The sequence below is a fragment of the Myodes glareolus genome, chromosome 10 (genome assembly GCF_982192425.1).
Source record: "Myodes glareolus chromosome 10, mMyoGla1.1, whole genome shotgun sequence".
NCBI lineage: Eukaryota > Metazoa > Chordata > Mammalia > Rodentia > Cricetidae > Myodes > Myodes glareolus.
The window spans coordinates 49523759-49540083 of record NC_142035.1 but is presented as its reverse complement, the minus strand read 5'-3'; the positions used below and the strand labels follow the sequence as shown (position 1 = coordinate 49540083).

The following is a 16325-nucleotide window of genomic DNA, read 5'->3' as shown; positions in this document are numbered from 1 at the left end:
AATGTAATTTTAAAAAGTGCATTACCACCTTGGGAAATGAGACCTCTGAGAATGGCATAGAACTTAGTTACTGTGTCGAGAAAATTAGTGCACTCAATTCCCTGTCTGTTAAAGAGGGCCATTGTCACAGGCATCGGCCCTCGGGCTCCTCTATTCTTGTGAATCAGCAAACTCCTCATCAGAAGAGGACAGCACAGAGAGAGTAATGGGATCAAGATCTCCACCGTAGAGACCTGGCCCATGTAGATCTGCGTTAGTGCCACCTTCATAGTGTTTGCAGGCACAGCTGTTTGGTAAGAAAACCCAGGGGTGGCATTCTGATAAAGCTTGAACTATCCTAAATGTAATTGCTAAGGAACAGAGGCCAGAAGAAAAATGAGAGGGGCTTGATCAGTAACAAGGTATAAAATTTTATGTCGATAAAAGGCTATTAAAAGCTTAAATTGTATTATGCAGATCACTAGGGTTGTTATTTATGTATGCAGTTTTTAAATTGTTAATACCATCCTATCTCTAAAAAAATAATGTTATTTATTTATTTTGAGACAGGGTCTTTTTTTTTTTTGGTTTGGTTTGGTTTTGTTTTGTTTTGTTTTTCGAGACAGGGTTTCTCTGTAGCTTTGGAGCCTGTCCTGGCACTAGCTCTATGTAGACCAGGCTGGCCTTGAACTCACAGAGATCTGCCTGCCTCTGCCTCCCAAGTGCTGGGATTAAAGGCGTGCGCCACCACCACCACCACAAGTCTGGGTCTTGCATCCCAGACTGGCCTTGAATTTGCTAGGTAACCAAGGAAGACCTTGCACTCCTACTGTCTCTCCCTCCCAAGGACTGGGATTATAGGAGTGTGTGTCCCCGTGCCCAGTTTATTTGGTGGTAAAGATTCAACCCATAGCTTTGTACACAGGAGGCAAACACTGGTGCGGGAGAATTATCTGTATTCTGTCAATCATATTTTAATAAAACGCTAATTGGCCAGGCAGGCAGTATAGGCGGGAAAGCCAGACAGGAAGTAGAGGTGGAGCAAAGAGACTGGGAGTATTCTGGCAAGCAGGAAGCTCCCTCTGCAGTTCTGCCCAGACCACCGGAGAGGAAAGATGTAAGCTGCCCCGCTGGAAAAGGTACTGAGCCATGTGGCTAACATAGATAAGGATAATGGGGTAACATAAGTTATAAGAGCTAATAAGTAGCCTGACCTAACAGGCCAATCAGTTTATAACCTAATGTAGACTCTGTGTGATTTTCTTTGGGACTTGCTGGTTGTGGGGTACCGGGCGGGACAGAAACCCCAACAAGCCGGCCCCCATGCTACAAAACACTACTAACTAATTATATCCCCAGATCAGTAACAGCTCCTGTGTGCTGTCCTCACAGCCCAAGGCTTTTTGCATTACCCCACCCTGCAAATTATGTGCAATATTGGTTGTGTTGCTCTCTTTCCCCACATTTTCTAAAATGTTCTTAACCTGGCATAGTGAGTCCCACCTGTAATCTCTAGGGGAGCTGAAAAGTTTGCCACGTTTAAAGCCAGCCCCCAATACAACAAACAAAAACAAAACAATAGGTTTAACTCTGGCCTAGCAGGAATTTTTGAACTGCTGTCTAGCCCACTGCTGGTCATGGTGAGAGCTTGTCTTTGGATCTGGACCTTTGCTTTCCTGGCTAGTGTTTGTAATGGCTCAGTAAACTCCTTATTACAGAGAGTTCTTGATCAAGAATTTTTAGTTCAAGAATGAACCAAAATGACCTCCATACAGATTAAACATGTGACAAGTCTCTTCTCCCTTGAAGTGACTCCAAAAGAAGCCAGCCACTTAAATCCCAAGATTTGGGTGTTGGCTTAGAAAACTGAACCTGACCCATTGGGAGTTTCCTCTCAATATCTGCCTCCAAAACAAAAGAAATGTGTTGGTTTAGGAGTCAAGGTGGAAGTCTGATATAGTCAAGATTGGAGGAGCTACCAGGTGCTATGCGGGTTGCAAGACTGGAGGAACAGAGGGTGAAGAGGATGAAAATTGCTTCTTGTCACCCTGACAGTGCTGCCCAGGTTCTGGTGGCTTTCTGTTCCCAGCTCATTTTTCCATAACTGTGGGTTGAGCCCTCGGACTTTGGAGGATGTTTTCAGCCCAGGTTACTTTGTTCGAGTGGGGTCCTGTTCCATTCTCCTAAGAGTGTGAGGCAAACAGACAACATGGAGGACCAGATGACATTTTAGAACATTTTTATATGGCCTCTTTTTTTTTAATGAGAGGGCCCAACAGAGTGAAATGGGAAGCCTTAAAGGCATCATGCTACTACCATCTATTAGCCCAAACATTCTTGAGGCTTCACATTACAAGAAGGGGGACTTCACTTCCCGATACTTGACTGCAAAGACTTTGTGCCTATGTGTAAGCTAATAGAACAACTTTATGGTGTTTTATTTCTCTCTCTGTGTCTGGTAATTGTATTTTTTTTTCGGGGATTTTATCACACTGCCTTTGATTTGGGGTTATATTAATCTGTTCACAATAGCCACATTGTCCTAAGGCTCATGGCATCTGTAGTACTGCCTCTTGCTTCAGACACTGTATCTTGTATCAGTAGTATGGGCAAGGGTATATCAAGTTTATTAACCTTTTCCTATAGTTTACTTTTAGCTTGTTGATCTTTATTTTGGTTTGTGTTTGTTTGTTTTGAGATACAGTCTCTTGTCGAACAGGATGACCTGAATTTATTGTGTAACAAAAACTGTCCTTGGGCTCCTGATCCTCTTACCTTGGGATTACAGGTGTGTGTACCACCACATCACACACAGCTTGTGCCTTTTTGTGATGAAAGTTTCAGGCTTTTCCTTTACTAAGAGATATATATATTACATTGCTTACAAATTTGATTTTTGTAATTCCTTTCTAATTTGATTTTTTTTTACTGGTATTGGGTTATTTAGAAATTTAGAGGTATATTTCTTAATTTCTAACCATATGGGAATTTTTCTAGTCATCTTGCCTAATTAAATCGGTTTGGTAACATCTTTTACATTTCAGCCCTTTTAAAATTTGTCATAGCTTTACGGCTTGGCAGAGGCTCACTTCTGTTAATGTGCCATATGTTCTCGAATCGTAATCTTAGTTTAGGCTTAAGAGACAGGGATTCAGAAGATCCAGAGAGCCTCGGTAGTAGGATAATACGACGTGTGATCAGGAAGGGAAGGCTCTCACAAGCCGACTGTCACAGTGGGCAACAGCTTAGTGAAGGGATGAGAAACACCGACTTCCATCTTCCCTTTCCTTGAGGACTATTTAGTTGAGGGCTATATTTTTGTTCCCTGCTACCTCCTGCTTGCCATACGTGCAGGCAAAGAGAGAGAAGGCTGTCTGTCAATCAATCAGATGTGACTCTCTCGGTTGCTATCATCCAGTAAATTCATTTCAGTGGTAGCCACCATCATGGTTACTGTCAACTACCTCAGCTGCCATGGCCGTAGCCTGTCATAGGTGCCGCAGTTGTGACCACCATCGTCTTTCCCCTCTTCCTGCCTCTCGCTGCTGTCTCCAATTGCCCTACCCCACCATGGCCAACACTGACGAAAGTATTTTGATAAATCTTTCTAAAAACCTGCCTCATTTCACAAAAATGCTACAGTCAACCAAGAATGCCAAGTAGATAAGCCGGACATGGCCAATGGGAAATTACTGGCAACATTGGTGGAGTCAGGTAGCAAAGCTGAGGGAAGTATGCTGGTGCCGATGTGGTTTTTAAGACAACCAATGGTTGTTCAGATTCTAAAGAGGCAAAATATGCCAGTCAATGGCCTGTGGATCTGTGGATGTAAAAAGGTGGGGGATGTCAACCAGGAAGCAACGTACGTCTTCAAGAACCTCTATTTTACCTTTGGTGGCTTTCTTTCTTTCTTTCTTTTTTGGATTTTCGAGACAGGGTGCCTGTCCTGGAACTAGCACTTGTAGACCAGGCTGGCCTTGAACCGTTGGTGGCTTTCAAGATGAAATTTTGTGCTGCTATTGAATGTATCCTGTTGAATAAACATAATCACTATACAACAGTATTTGTCAGCACCGATCTCCAATAGGTAAACCAATTAGTGCCATCAAAACTTGGGAAGGAAGCCTGGCCATGGTGGTGTATGCCTTTAATACCACCACTTGGGAGGCAGAGGAAAGCGGATCTCTGTGAGTTTGAGGCCAGCCTGGTCTACAAGAGCTAGTCCTTGGACAGGCTCCAAAGCTACAGAGAAACTTGTCTTGAAAAACAAAAACAAAAACAAAAAAAACTTGGGAAGGCAGGGCTGCTGTTGATACACGCTGGTAATCCTGTCACTTAACAGACTAAGCCAGGAGAGCCTAACAGGCCAGCAGACAAAACCTTGTCTCAAAAACAAAGCAATAACAAAAAGCCACTCAGAGAGAATGTGTGCAAATAGAAGCCAGATTCTCTAAGGAAAATTATTCTTGAAAGAAAGTATGCTGGCTTTCATCACACAGCCTGCTGCGTTTTAAAAGCCAGGATATATTCATGCCATACAAGCAAGAATCTCTTGGGTTGAGACCCACACACACTATATATATATATATATAAAATAAGACCTTAAAAATTGATTCAATATGCAGCCAAGTCTGAGAACCACCACTCTGATAAAATTTCTCATTTTTGGAAACTTATATACTTATATGTGGATATATATGTTCTCTTGCTTAGAAATGTAGTCCTAAAGGATATTCAACTGATTCTCAGGTCCCTAAAGACACAAAATTGGCAGGACGTGAGATACCTATGAGAGTCATAACATTGCTGGGATCATAGGCATGTACCACCACACCTGGTCAAATGCCACTTTTGGTCGATTTAGAAGCGCTTGCCTGTGCTGTGCATTTGTGAGATTTGGTCTCCATTCCCACTGCTGTGTGTATTCTGAGCACACACATTCTTCTTTGTGTCAAACAGTATACGTTCTTTGCTTCCTCTCTCCTTCTCCTAGTCCTTTTGTATAAATCTTTCCACTTGTCAAACAAACAACGTCATCATTTAGCCCTTGTTTTCAGTGATATCTGGGTCATGCTGGCTCAGTCTCCTTAGCCTTCTCATTTTACTATTTAAGCCGTGACATTGGCAGTGTTGAACAATTAAGCCATCATTGTCTCAACGCAGATTGCAATAGTCAACTCATAAGATGATCTGTTGACACAGAACTCCAAGGCAGTAAGTCATACAGTGTGTCACGGCATTCAAAATGACACCGCAATGGATGATTCTATACTGCGGGCCGCAGAGAAATACAGCAATGTTGTCTTATGGAAGGTAGCAAACTTTAACCTCCTCTCAGACTTGTAAATCAACTGCCAATCCAGCTACTCCATTCAAATGTTTTAGTCTTCATCTTACTGTGTTCAGGGCTGATCTCTTGACCTTGCTCTTGAACCTTTCCCTGAGGCAGGCAGACCTATTCTTCCAGCTGCTCAGGTCCCAGACTTCAGGGTCCTCAGAGCCCCTTTTCCTCTCACATTAATCACCGGGACACCTACAGACCTTCTGTTATCAGATACTCCTCCCTGCTTCCTTGCCACCAGTCCAGAGGAGCCACCACCATTGTCTTGTGGATTCAGCAGCAGCCACCATCCTGGGGGCCCAGCTTCTACTTTGCTTCAACCTCTCTCGGTGCCCTTGATGTAATAGCCAGAGGGCCGCTTGGTAGGACAGAAGTCAGAATATATACTACTTCTCTGTCTCGTGGTACAAAGGCAAGCACCTCCTGTACTGAGCTTGTGACACAAGCCCATTGACCTTAGTTAGATTCCCGGAACCTGTTGTGGAAGGAGAGAAATGACTCCAATAATGATGATAATAGCAATAATAAAAGGGTTTTTTTAATCTCAAAGCAGAACCTAAAAGTTGTTATAGCAGCTAGGCGCAGGCCTTTAATCCTAGTACTTGGGAGGCAGAGGCGGGCGGATCTCTGTGAGTTTGAGGCCAGCTTGGTCTACAAGAGCTAGTTCCAGGACAGGCTCCAAAGCTACAGAGAAGCCCTGTCTCGAAAAACAAAACAAAACAAAAAGTTGTTATAGCAGCTTCCATGCTCCAACACACAGGACTCCCTCTTCTCATTTCCTGCCACAGCCGTATTTTCCCAAGCTTCTAGGCACATGATCCTTTCCTACTCTTAGAACACATTGGGCTTTGGCCTACCTCATGCCTTTTAAGATATTAGCTTCTCTACCCATCCTTCCTACTAGCAGGGGACACAGGGCAGGAATCTTTTTCTTGTTTGCTTGTATATTAAAGGCATTTAGAATAGTGTATGTCACACAGTAAGTGTTTGCAACTTTTTCTTCTAGCTCTTTGAGACAAGGTATCACCGAGTAACCAAGGCTGGCCTTGAGCTCTCCATTCTCCAGCTTCGTTCTCCTGAGTGCTTGGCTTACAGGTGTGTGCCATCGTGCCCAATCAACGGGCACGCGTTCATTCTGAACGCGTGAGGTCACCAAGGCCTCTCCAGGTCCCAACATGGACCCTGTTCTGCTTTGGGGTAGGGCAAGAAGATGCTGGAGTGATGATAGTGTGGCAGGCAGAGGGCCTGGGGCCTAGTGGTCAGCTGCTACTTTCCCTCACTTCCTGTTGTGTGATTCACCAAGGATGGACTCCCTGCCTGGGGCAGGAAGGGTTAAAGGAAGTCTGAGTTTCCGCCCAGAGTCAGCCCCGTGCTTCAGAGGTGCCCACACCACTTCTTACTCTGCCCAGAAACACTGGCGGGTTTGGAGTCCTCCACCCAACCCTCTTCACACAGCAGCAGATTAAGGCGAAGGTAAGGCTCAAGGTCACTTATTGAGACTGGTTCTAGAAGTTGCTCTCCTTAGAACTCAGGCCTACCTCATTGCAAGTCTTGCTGGGTAAGGCAGCCCACCTGTATCTTTCTGAGGGAAAGCAGGTGAGCAAGCAGGTGAGCACTCAGTACCATTCTCGTCTGACAGATGTCCCACTGACCTGGCTAACCGTACCTGTCAACTTGACAATTAAGGAGTAATATTAATTGGGGGAATTGCCTAGACTAGGTTAATCTGTGGACATGTCGTGAGGGATTATTCATTTGTATAGCAGAGCCCAGCTCACTGTGGGTATCGCCATCCCTTGGTAAGTCATCCTGGGCTGTACTTCTTCAGAAGCTAGCTAAGCAAGAATGAGTAACCCAGGCAGAAAACGAGCCAGTAAGCCGCAGTCCCGGGTGCCTTGAGTTCTTGCCCTGACTTCCCTCAGGGATGGACTGTGACCTGGGAGTGTAAGTCAAATACACACTTTCCTCCCCAGGTTTTTTTGTTTGTTTTGTTTTTTGAGACAGGGTTACTCTGTGTAGCTTTGACTGTTCTGGCATTCTCTTTGTCGATCACGGAGATCTGCCTGCCTCCGCCTCCCCAGTGCTGGGGTTAAAAGTGTGCCCCACCGCCCGACCTCAGGCTGGTTTTGGTTATCACAGCAGCAGAAAGGAAACTAGAAACACCCACACATCTGGGGAGAAGACCCGCTGTGCCCTGAGCTCACGCGTGAGGGGTGACATTGTGTCCTGGAACAGCCTTTTGTGGAAAGCAATGGAGAAGTATCTCGCCCCATTTGTAGGAGGTTATGCTGTAGAAATTTATCTGGGCACAAACTGGAATGTCCAATGTCTGGGCACATCTTGCAGTCGTGTTTACAAGAATGAATAACTGGGAACACTGGACAAATAATGTTTGGTCTGTAAAATGAAACGCCTATGGCAGTTTGAAAGAGCATGCATGAGAACTCTTATATTACCATCTGAACAGATGTCCAATAAGATGTAAACCATCAGCGTGTGATCTCAGAAAGAATTAACTATGCATTTTTACTTTTATAAATAAATAATAGTTGCACATAATATAGAATTTAAAAGGTGCAGAAAGTTTGTGTTGAAAAGATGGCTTCCACACTGCTCTGGCTCTGCGTTCCTCTCCTCGTGGGTAACCAAGGTTACCGGTTTCTTTTTTATCCCTTTAGAAAACTTTTGTGCATATATCAGCAAATGGATGCATGTGCAGACACACTCCTACATATGTAAATGTAAATGGATGCATGTGCAGACACACTCCTACACATGTAAATGTAAATGGATGCATGTGCAGACACACTCCTACATATGTAAATGTGTATTTTTATCCCCTTTGTACAGAAACGCTGCCTTACTATATACAGTGTGCTGGCCTTTCCTTTTCTCCACCTAGACGTTTAACTGCAATCTCTCCACATTGTATATAAACAACTAATTCTTTTTATGGCTACATAATATTTCCTTGTGTAGATACAGAAAAAGAATTATATCTAAAATCAGTACTTTTAGTTTATCCACAGTTCTCTATGGAAAGTATCCTCGAACGCTGAGGGTTTTGGTTTTTTGATATTGCCAATGGCCTCTACATGACTGTGCTTTTCAGTTCTCATCTCTGTAGCTACACCTACCCAAGACTCTTCATAGACCGCATTCAGTGCACTCGCAGACCGCACTCAGTCCGCTCGTAGACTGCACTTCACTCAGGCTCCTGTGAGCCATCTTCTTGGCTAGACCTTAAACTTAGTCCATATTCCTTGGCCTGCCCATCCCAAACTTAGCTTAGTGTGACGCCTCCAGCCCTTGCGATCTGATCAACTTCCTCCTCTCCAACCTTTGGTGTTTACAGCCTTGACCTGCCTTGCTAGGTCAGGTTAGCTAGGATCACACTACCTCTGGAGCCCTCTTAGGATTTTCCCACTCCCTGAGCCCTCACCCTGCCCCTTGGTTACTAAATCCCCCCCCCCACTTTCTATTGTAATTGAGTCCCATCTTTCTCATCCTGTAATATCCCCGCTGCAATCACCCTGCACGGTCTTCGTTACTGTTTCAGAGCAACCTGCCTTTAATGCCTCTTCAAGTTCCCTGAAACTCTTCTTCCCCCGGTCTTTTTTTTTATGTTCACTCCACGGATTTCTTCTTACACACTAGGCCACCCCTCTGCTGACTCCCACCCTGATATCACATGACAGAATTTTTCAAAGCTTTAACCAAGTCTTTTTTTTTTTTTATTCTTCTCTGGGTAGTGATCTCTGTCATAAAGAATTATCCAACAAATCATTGGCCTGTGGATGGTCATCCCTACACCAGGGCCTCCGCCTTGGGTTCCACCTGTCTATGAGGTTATCTACATGAATTTCTCAAAGGGAGCAGTGAATTTTCCTGTCGGCTGCTCTGTTGCATGGACCATTCAAGAAGGAGTCACCTCAGAATGTAATTTGGGCAGTTAAGAAAATGCTCAGTATCCTTAGTCATCAAAGAAATGCAAATCAAAACAACTCTGAGATTCCATCTTACACCTGTAAGAATGGCCAAGATCAAAAACACTGATGACAACTTATGATGGAGAGGTTGTGGGGAAAAGGGAACACTTCTGCATTGCTGGTGGGAATGCAAGCTGGTACAGCCCCTTTGGATGTCAGTGTGGTGAATTCTCAGAAAATTAGGAAGCAACCTTTCTCAAGACCCAATAATACCATTTTTGGGTATATACCCAAAGGATGCTCAATCGTGCCACAAGGACATGTGCTCAACTATGTTCATAGCAGCTTTGTTTGTCATAGCCAGAACCTGAGAACAACCTAAATGCCCCTCGACCAAAGAATGGACAAGAAAAATGTAGTACATTTACACAACGGAGTACTACACAGCAGAAAAAAAATAACGACAGCTTGAATTTTGCAGGAAAATGGATGGAGCTAGAAAACATTATTTTGAGTGAGGTAACCCAGACCCAGAAAGACAATTATCACATGTACTCACTCATAGGTGGTTTTTAAACATAAAGCAAAGAAAACCAGCCTACAAACCGTAATTCCAGAGAACTTAGACAACAATGAGGACACTAAGAGAGACTTACATAGATCTAATCTACATGGGAAGTATAAAAAGACAAGATCTCCTGAGTAAATTGGGAGCTGTGGGGACCTCGGGGGAGGGTTGAAGGGGGGAGGGAAGCAGAGAAAAATGTAGAGCTCAATAAAATCAATAAAAAAAACTTTATAGAAAAAAAAAAACCTGTGCTGCTGCAATAGGACAGATCATCACATCTGCCTTAGACAAAGACTTCTCCCTTTACCCAAATTTACCTGTCTTTGGGAATCAGGCATTTTATTTTATGTGAGCTCCTCTGGGTGGGAGAAACTTCAAACACGTCATTGACTACTGATCTCTGTGAATAAAAGAGATAAGGGGAGAGAGATACTTTGGGCTCTAGTCTTGGAGCCATACTTTCTTGTCAGGAGAAATAATCATGTTTTATGAATAGTCATGCTCCTAAAGACTGTAGTCTCCTATTTAAAGGAGAAAGGATCACCTGAGTTGAAAATGTTTCTTCAGCTCGTCTAGAGCACCTCTTAAATTTTTTACATTGTATCAAAATCCAAAATTCTTAACATATGCATTAAATTCAAACATTTATAGGGTATGTCAAACTTTTCTCAACATCTTATAAGCAGTTACAAACACGATCAGGTCAGTACCATAATTAACAATAAATCTACAATTAAACATGTCACAATTTTCTTTAATTCACATTACTCAAAAGACAGGGAAAGCTTTACCAATGGGTGAGAGTCCAGTGACATTGCTGTTATCCAATACCAGCTCCAGTCTCTGAGGAGCAGTTAAACCCTCAGGCTGTCCCGTCTTATCATTCCTTATTTTGAGTCTTTCTTTCCCTAAGGAGAAAGCTTAGGTTCTCAAGTCCAATATTTTAATGAAAATGAGTTCTGTGTCCCAGAGATTAAAACAGTCAAATATTCAGCCTGCATTTCAGCTCCAAAGCAAACAGAATTCAGACTGCAGAAAATTGTAGTCATCACCCAGCAGGGCCCCTGGGTGTGTGTGTCCCGAGTGTAGGGAAGCAGCTCAGCGCCTGTCCCTCAGAGCAGCGTGGCACCCAGCAGGGCCCCTGGGTGTGTGTGTCCCGAGTGTAGGGAAGCAGCTCAGCGCCTGTCCCTCAGAGCAGCATGGCACCCTGCAGCACAGAGTGGTGGCCCCAGGTCCCCAGACTAGGTACTCCTCTCTGTGGGGGTGGGGAGGACTGGACCAGGAACTCCTCTCCTACTCCTTTCCTTCTGACCCCTCTATGGGGGCTTTATCAGCTATGATGTCATCGGGTCTGCCACTCCTTTACTGTTTATGCAGTCATCTCATCCAGCTTTATTTTCTTTCTGTGAAAAAAAGCACAAACACATCCTTGACCCCAAATTAATACAGGATAGGTCTTTTTATAATTTATTGCAAGAGCTTTTTTTTTTAAACCTTGTTTTAGCAAAGGTCACCTTGGTGCCATCATGTCAGATCTGTCTGCAGCAGATCTGTCTGCAACTTTTATCTTTTTAAGTTGATTTTAAGAAGCCATGGCACACTCCACAATTTTTTTTTTATTATTAACCATATATGTAGTCCTTTTATGGGGAGAGCCATTTGTAAAATTTTAGTATAACATCCTTTAAGGGATCTTTAGCTATAACATTAGCAAAATATAGTCATGCGAATTGCAGCAATGATCATCTGGGGAAAGACCATTACTCTGGCCTTTTAATTGAGCAAACACAATGGCCCAAGAATCAGTATTTTAAAATTATTATTTAATCTTTTGCTTAGTATAAGAAACATTGATCATAGTCAATTTTCTGATAAACTATCTCCTAGATTTCATCCTGTTCTTCTATAATAGACAGACTGCTGCTTTAAATTAAAAGTTTAATATCTTAACTGGCAAAATGGGAAGGTGCAGCTATAAAAAGCATTTTTTTTATAAAACTGTTGTAGAATAAATTTTGTACTTAATACATATACTTGCCATGGCTGAATTATAATTAATATTCTTTACTTGCTGGTTGTTGTATATTCTATCTGTTTGAGTACCTGTTTGGCAGCTTCTATAAGCTCTCTACTGGAAATTGGCTCATTGCTCTCTTTAATAATTTTACTTTGTAGCTCAAGATCTTTCATAAGAATATTATAACTAAGGCCTTAACCATTGTATATCTACTTAAAAGTTTGTAAACTATCCTTCTCTTAAGTTTCAAGTCTGCCTAGCTGATAGGAAAACGGAAAAAGAGAGCATTTCCAACTAATGATGCTGGCCTAATTAGACATCAGCATGTAGAATGACAACAGATCCATATTCATCTCTATGCATGAAATTGAAATCCAAATGAATCAAAGACCTCAACATAAAACCAACCACATTGAACTTCACAGATGAAAAAGTTAGAAGTACACTTGAATACATTGGCACATCTCAAGCACAGCCTCAGTGGCACAGACATTTAGAGAAATATTTAATAAATGAGATCTCCTGTACTGAGAAGCTTCTGTATAGCAATAAGTCTGTATAACAAATAGTCAACAAGACACAATATCAGCCTATAGAGTGGGAAAAGATCTTTACTTATCACTAATCCATTTCAAAAACATACGAAGAACTCAGGAAATTAGTCATCAAAAGAACAAATAATCCAATAAAAATATATGGTACAGACCTAAACTAAAAACTCTTAACAGATGATCTTAAAATGACTGAAAGATATTTTTAAAATGCTCAAACATAACATCCTTAACCATTAGAGAAATGCAAATCAAAACTCTGAGATTCCATCTTATCCCTGTAAGAATGACCAAGATTGAAAACACTGTTGACAATTTATGCTGAAGAGAATGTAGGGTAAAGAAAAATCTCTTCCACTGCTGTTGGAAGTGCAAATTGTCACAGCTGTTTTGGATCCTAGTACGGTGATTTTTTTTTAAAAAATTAGGCAACAATTTTTTGGGGCTAAACACAAAAGATGCTTGACCATACCATAAGGGCATGTGCTCAACTATGTTCACAGCAGAATTATTTTGTCATAGACAGAATCTGAACACAATCCTAAATGCACCTCTTCTACGTATATGATAAAGGAGAGCCATCATCCTTTACAATAGCCATAAATACCAAAACATATCTTGGAGTAACTCTAACCAAACAAGTGGAAAAATCTGCATGATAAGAACTTTAAATCTTTGAAGAAACTGAAGACATCAGAAAATGGGAAGATCTATTTTCTTGTGAAAGTAGAACCAACATAGCAAAAATGACAATCTTACTGAACACAACCTACAGAGTCAATGCAAATGCCCATTAAAATTACAGCAAAATTCTTCACAGACCTTGAAAAAACAATCCTCAACTTCATGTGGAGAAACAAAATTCAGGTTAGCCAAAACAATCCGAAAATCCTGTACAATCATGGAACTTTGGAATGCCTCACAATCTCTGACTTCACAACAGAGCCACAGTACTGAAAACAGATCGAGGATCAGAGGAACCGACATCACCTGCCTACAAACAGCAGAGGAACTGACATCACCTGCCTACAAACAGCGGGTTTTTGACAAAGAAGCAAAACTGTGAAAAGAAAAAGAGAAGAATATTTAACCTGCTCACTTATTCTTTACAGACCTTTAACTGTTTTGAAACTGCAGTTCCCTGAGGCTACCTACCTTTTTTTTTTTTTTTTTCAAATTTGGCTGTCAGCTTCTAGCTGGAGCCCTCAGTCCGCAGCTTGGCTTTGTCCTTCTGGGTCCTAGGGACCGGGTGGTGCGGGCCATGCTTTTTAAGTTAAAAAGTCCCATCAAAGGTCAGTGGCTGATACATTTACAGGCTCTCTGGTGTCTGCCATTGTAGCTGCTTTAAGAACGTGTAGCCATGCCAATTCTTACTATCTTTTTTATTCTAACTTGTAATCATAAAATTAGGAGAATTCCTGAATCCTCTCCTCTGTTCTATTGGCCAGCTCTGGGCTGTTGACTGTGTGGGGTTAAATTTGGTCTCCAAACTTACTCTGTCTCCTGCTTGCCTTTCACCCACAGGTGGATTAGATTCAGCTGGCTATGGTGGCTGTGCTTGGTGCCTCAATCTCAGTGGTAACTTAAGCAATTTTTGAGCCAAATACCATTTTTTCTTCACTTTTCCTACCCATTTAGCAGTGATAAAAGTTGTATCATGCTTATAGATCTTAAATATCTCTACCTTTGTTTCTCCTCCACTGTAACTTCCTTTAGCTATCAACGTACATAACTGAATACACTTTCTTTTTTTTAATTTTTTAAATATTTATTTATTTATTATGTATACAACATTCTGTCTGCATGTATGTCTGCAGGCCAGAAGAGGGCACCAGACCTCATTACAGATGGTTGTGAGTCACCATGTGGTTGCTGGGAATTGAACTCAGGACCTTTAGAAGAGCAGGTAATGCTCTTAACCACGGGGCCATCTCTCTAGCCCTGAATACACTTTCTTTATCCCATATATATAACTTATTTTTTAAAAATATTTATTTATTTATTGTGTATTCAATATTCTGTCTGTGTGTATGTCTGCAGGCCAGAAGAGGGCACCAGACATCATTACAGATGGTTGTGAGCCACCATGTGGTTGCCAGGAAATGAACTCAGTTCCTTTGGAAGAGCAGGCAATGCTCTTAACCACTGAGCCATCTCTCCAGCCCCTATATATAACTTATTATTTACAAATTTTTACCCCTGATTTAAATTTCCTACTTCTCTATTCTTTAAACTCTCTATTTCTGAGCGTTCATTACTCACATATCCACCTATGCTACAATTTTTTCTCATGGGTTCCTCGTGTTCTCCTTCATACATCTGGTCACTTTTCCCGTGTTTTTCAGGGTTTGTGGATCAGTCCCACGTTGGGTGCCATTATGACATGGGCCAGACCAGACCATAAATTATTTCTCCAGACCAGAGTGAGAGGTGTGGGATTAAAGATACAATTTACATGGCTTTATTGGGAGGAAGATTCTCAGTCATCCCTCATGAAATCCTGAGTTCACATCCTGAAATTTCCTTACATTTATCTCCAAACAGCTTTTATACCAAAAAGTAAACTGAGGGTAAATTTATTATCATTCTGTTTCCTAGGTAACCAGGTGAATGACTCTAGTCACGTTTACATCTTCCTATGCCCTCTCTCATGTCTTCCATCTTCCTGCTCCATATGCCAGCTCTGTCATGTAGGCTGAATTAGCATCTCTATCCCAGGCATCCTCCAAATTACAAAGAAGGAGCAGAACAACATTAGCATATCCTGACCCTGGCAGCAGCCTATCTGTAAATGCTAGGTGACCACCTCCTTTGTGGCAGGTGCAAACTGTGGTCTGGAAGTCTGGTTGCCATTCAGTGTAGAAATATGGGCCTACAACCGGTCCAGGTTCTTAAAAAATATCGGTGTTGTGAAAGAAAGGAAAATCTCAGGGATGGGTACTCAATTAAAAGAGGCCCTGAGAAACTCTAAAAGCCAATCCTGGGACTCCAGGAGATATATGGCACGGACTCTATGTTAGACAGCAGTCATGTATCAGTGCTAAATGTCTTCAGTTTGAGAATGCTGTCTTGTTCATCTAAATGCATGTCTTTGTTCTTAACAGATTCACATTTGCAGTAGTAACTTTTCTTGGTGCTCTGACAAATATTTAATAAGAATGGAGGTTTATTTTAGCTCACAGTTTGAGGGTTTATTCCTTCATGGTGGAAAAGGCACAGTGGCCTGGGGTGTGAGGGGGCCGGGGTGTGAGGGCCTGGGGTGTGAGGGGGCTAGGGTGTGAGGGCCTGGGGTGTGAGGGGGCTGGGGTGTGAGGGCCTGGGGTGTGAGGGAACTGGGGTATGAGGGCCTGGGGTGTGAGGGGGCTGGAGTGTGAGGGCCTGGGGTATGAGGTGACTGGGGTATGAGGTGGCTGGAGTGTGAGGGGGCTGGGGTGTGAGGGCCTGGGGTGTGAGGGGGCTGGGATGTGAGGGCCTGAGGTATGAGGGGGCTGGAGTGTGAGGGCCTGGGGTATGAGGTGGCTGGAGTGTGAGGGGGCTGGGGTATGAGGTGACTGGGGTGTGAGGGGGCTGGGGTGTGAGGGCCTAGGGTGTGAGGCGCCTGGGGAGTGATGTAGCTGGTCATATTGCAGGAAGCAGAGAATGCCGGTGCTCCTCTTTCCCCTTTCTAATGGAGACACCAGCCTATGAAGGGCCGCCACTCACATGTAAGGTGGGCCTTCCCATCTTAACCCAGTCTAGCAAATCCCTCACTTACCAGTGCAGAGCCTCATCTCTGAGATGATTCTAGACCCTGTCAAGCTGACAATCAGTGTTAACTATGGCAATGTAGAAGTGTTCAGGAATAAAAAAGTCTCATAAAAAATGCAACTTATTTTTAAATAGTTCTGAAAGGAAAAATGTGTACATATGTCTGCAGAGTTCTGTATCAAGAGACAGAAAG

At 42.7% G+C, this 16325-nt stretch overlaps 1 long non-coding RNA gene across 1 annotated transcript in view; it reads right to left on the bottom strand.

The window, feature by feature from the left end:
- Positions 1-10550: 10550 nt before the first annotated feature.
- The window catches only part of LOC125416722 (uncharacterized), an 8761-nt gene continuing 2986 nt past the window's right edge, over positions 10551-16325 (bottom strand). The window contains exon 2 of the long non-coding RNA XR_015739080.1: positions 10551-11220. This is a non-coding gene — a long non-coding RNA (uncharacterized LOC125416722). The remainder of the gene's footprint in view (positions 11221-16325) is intronic.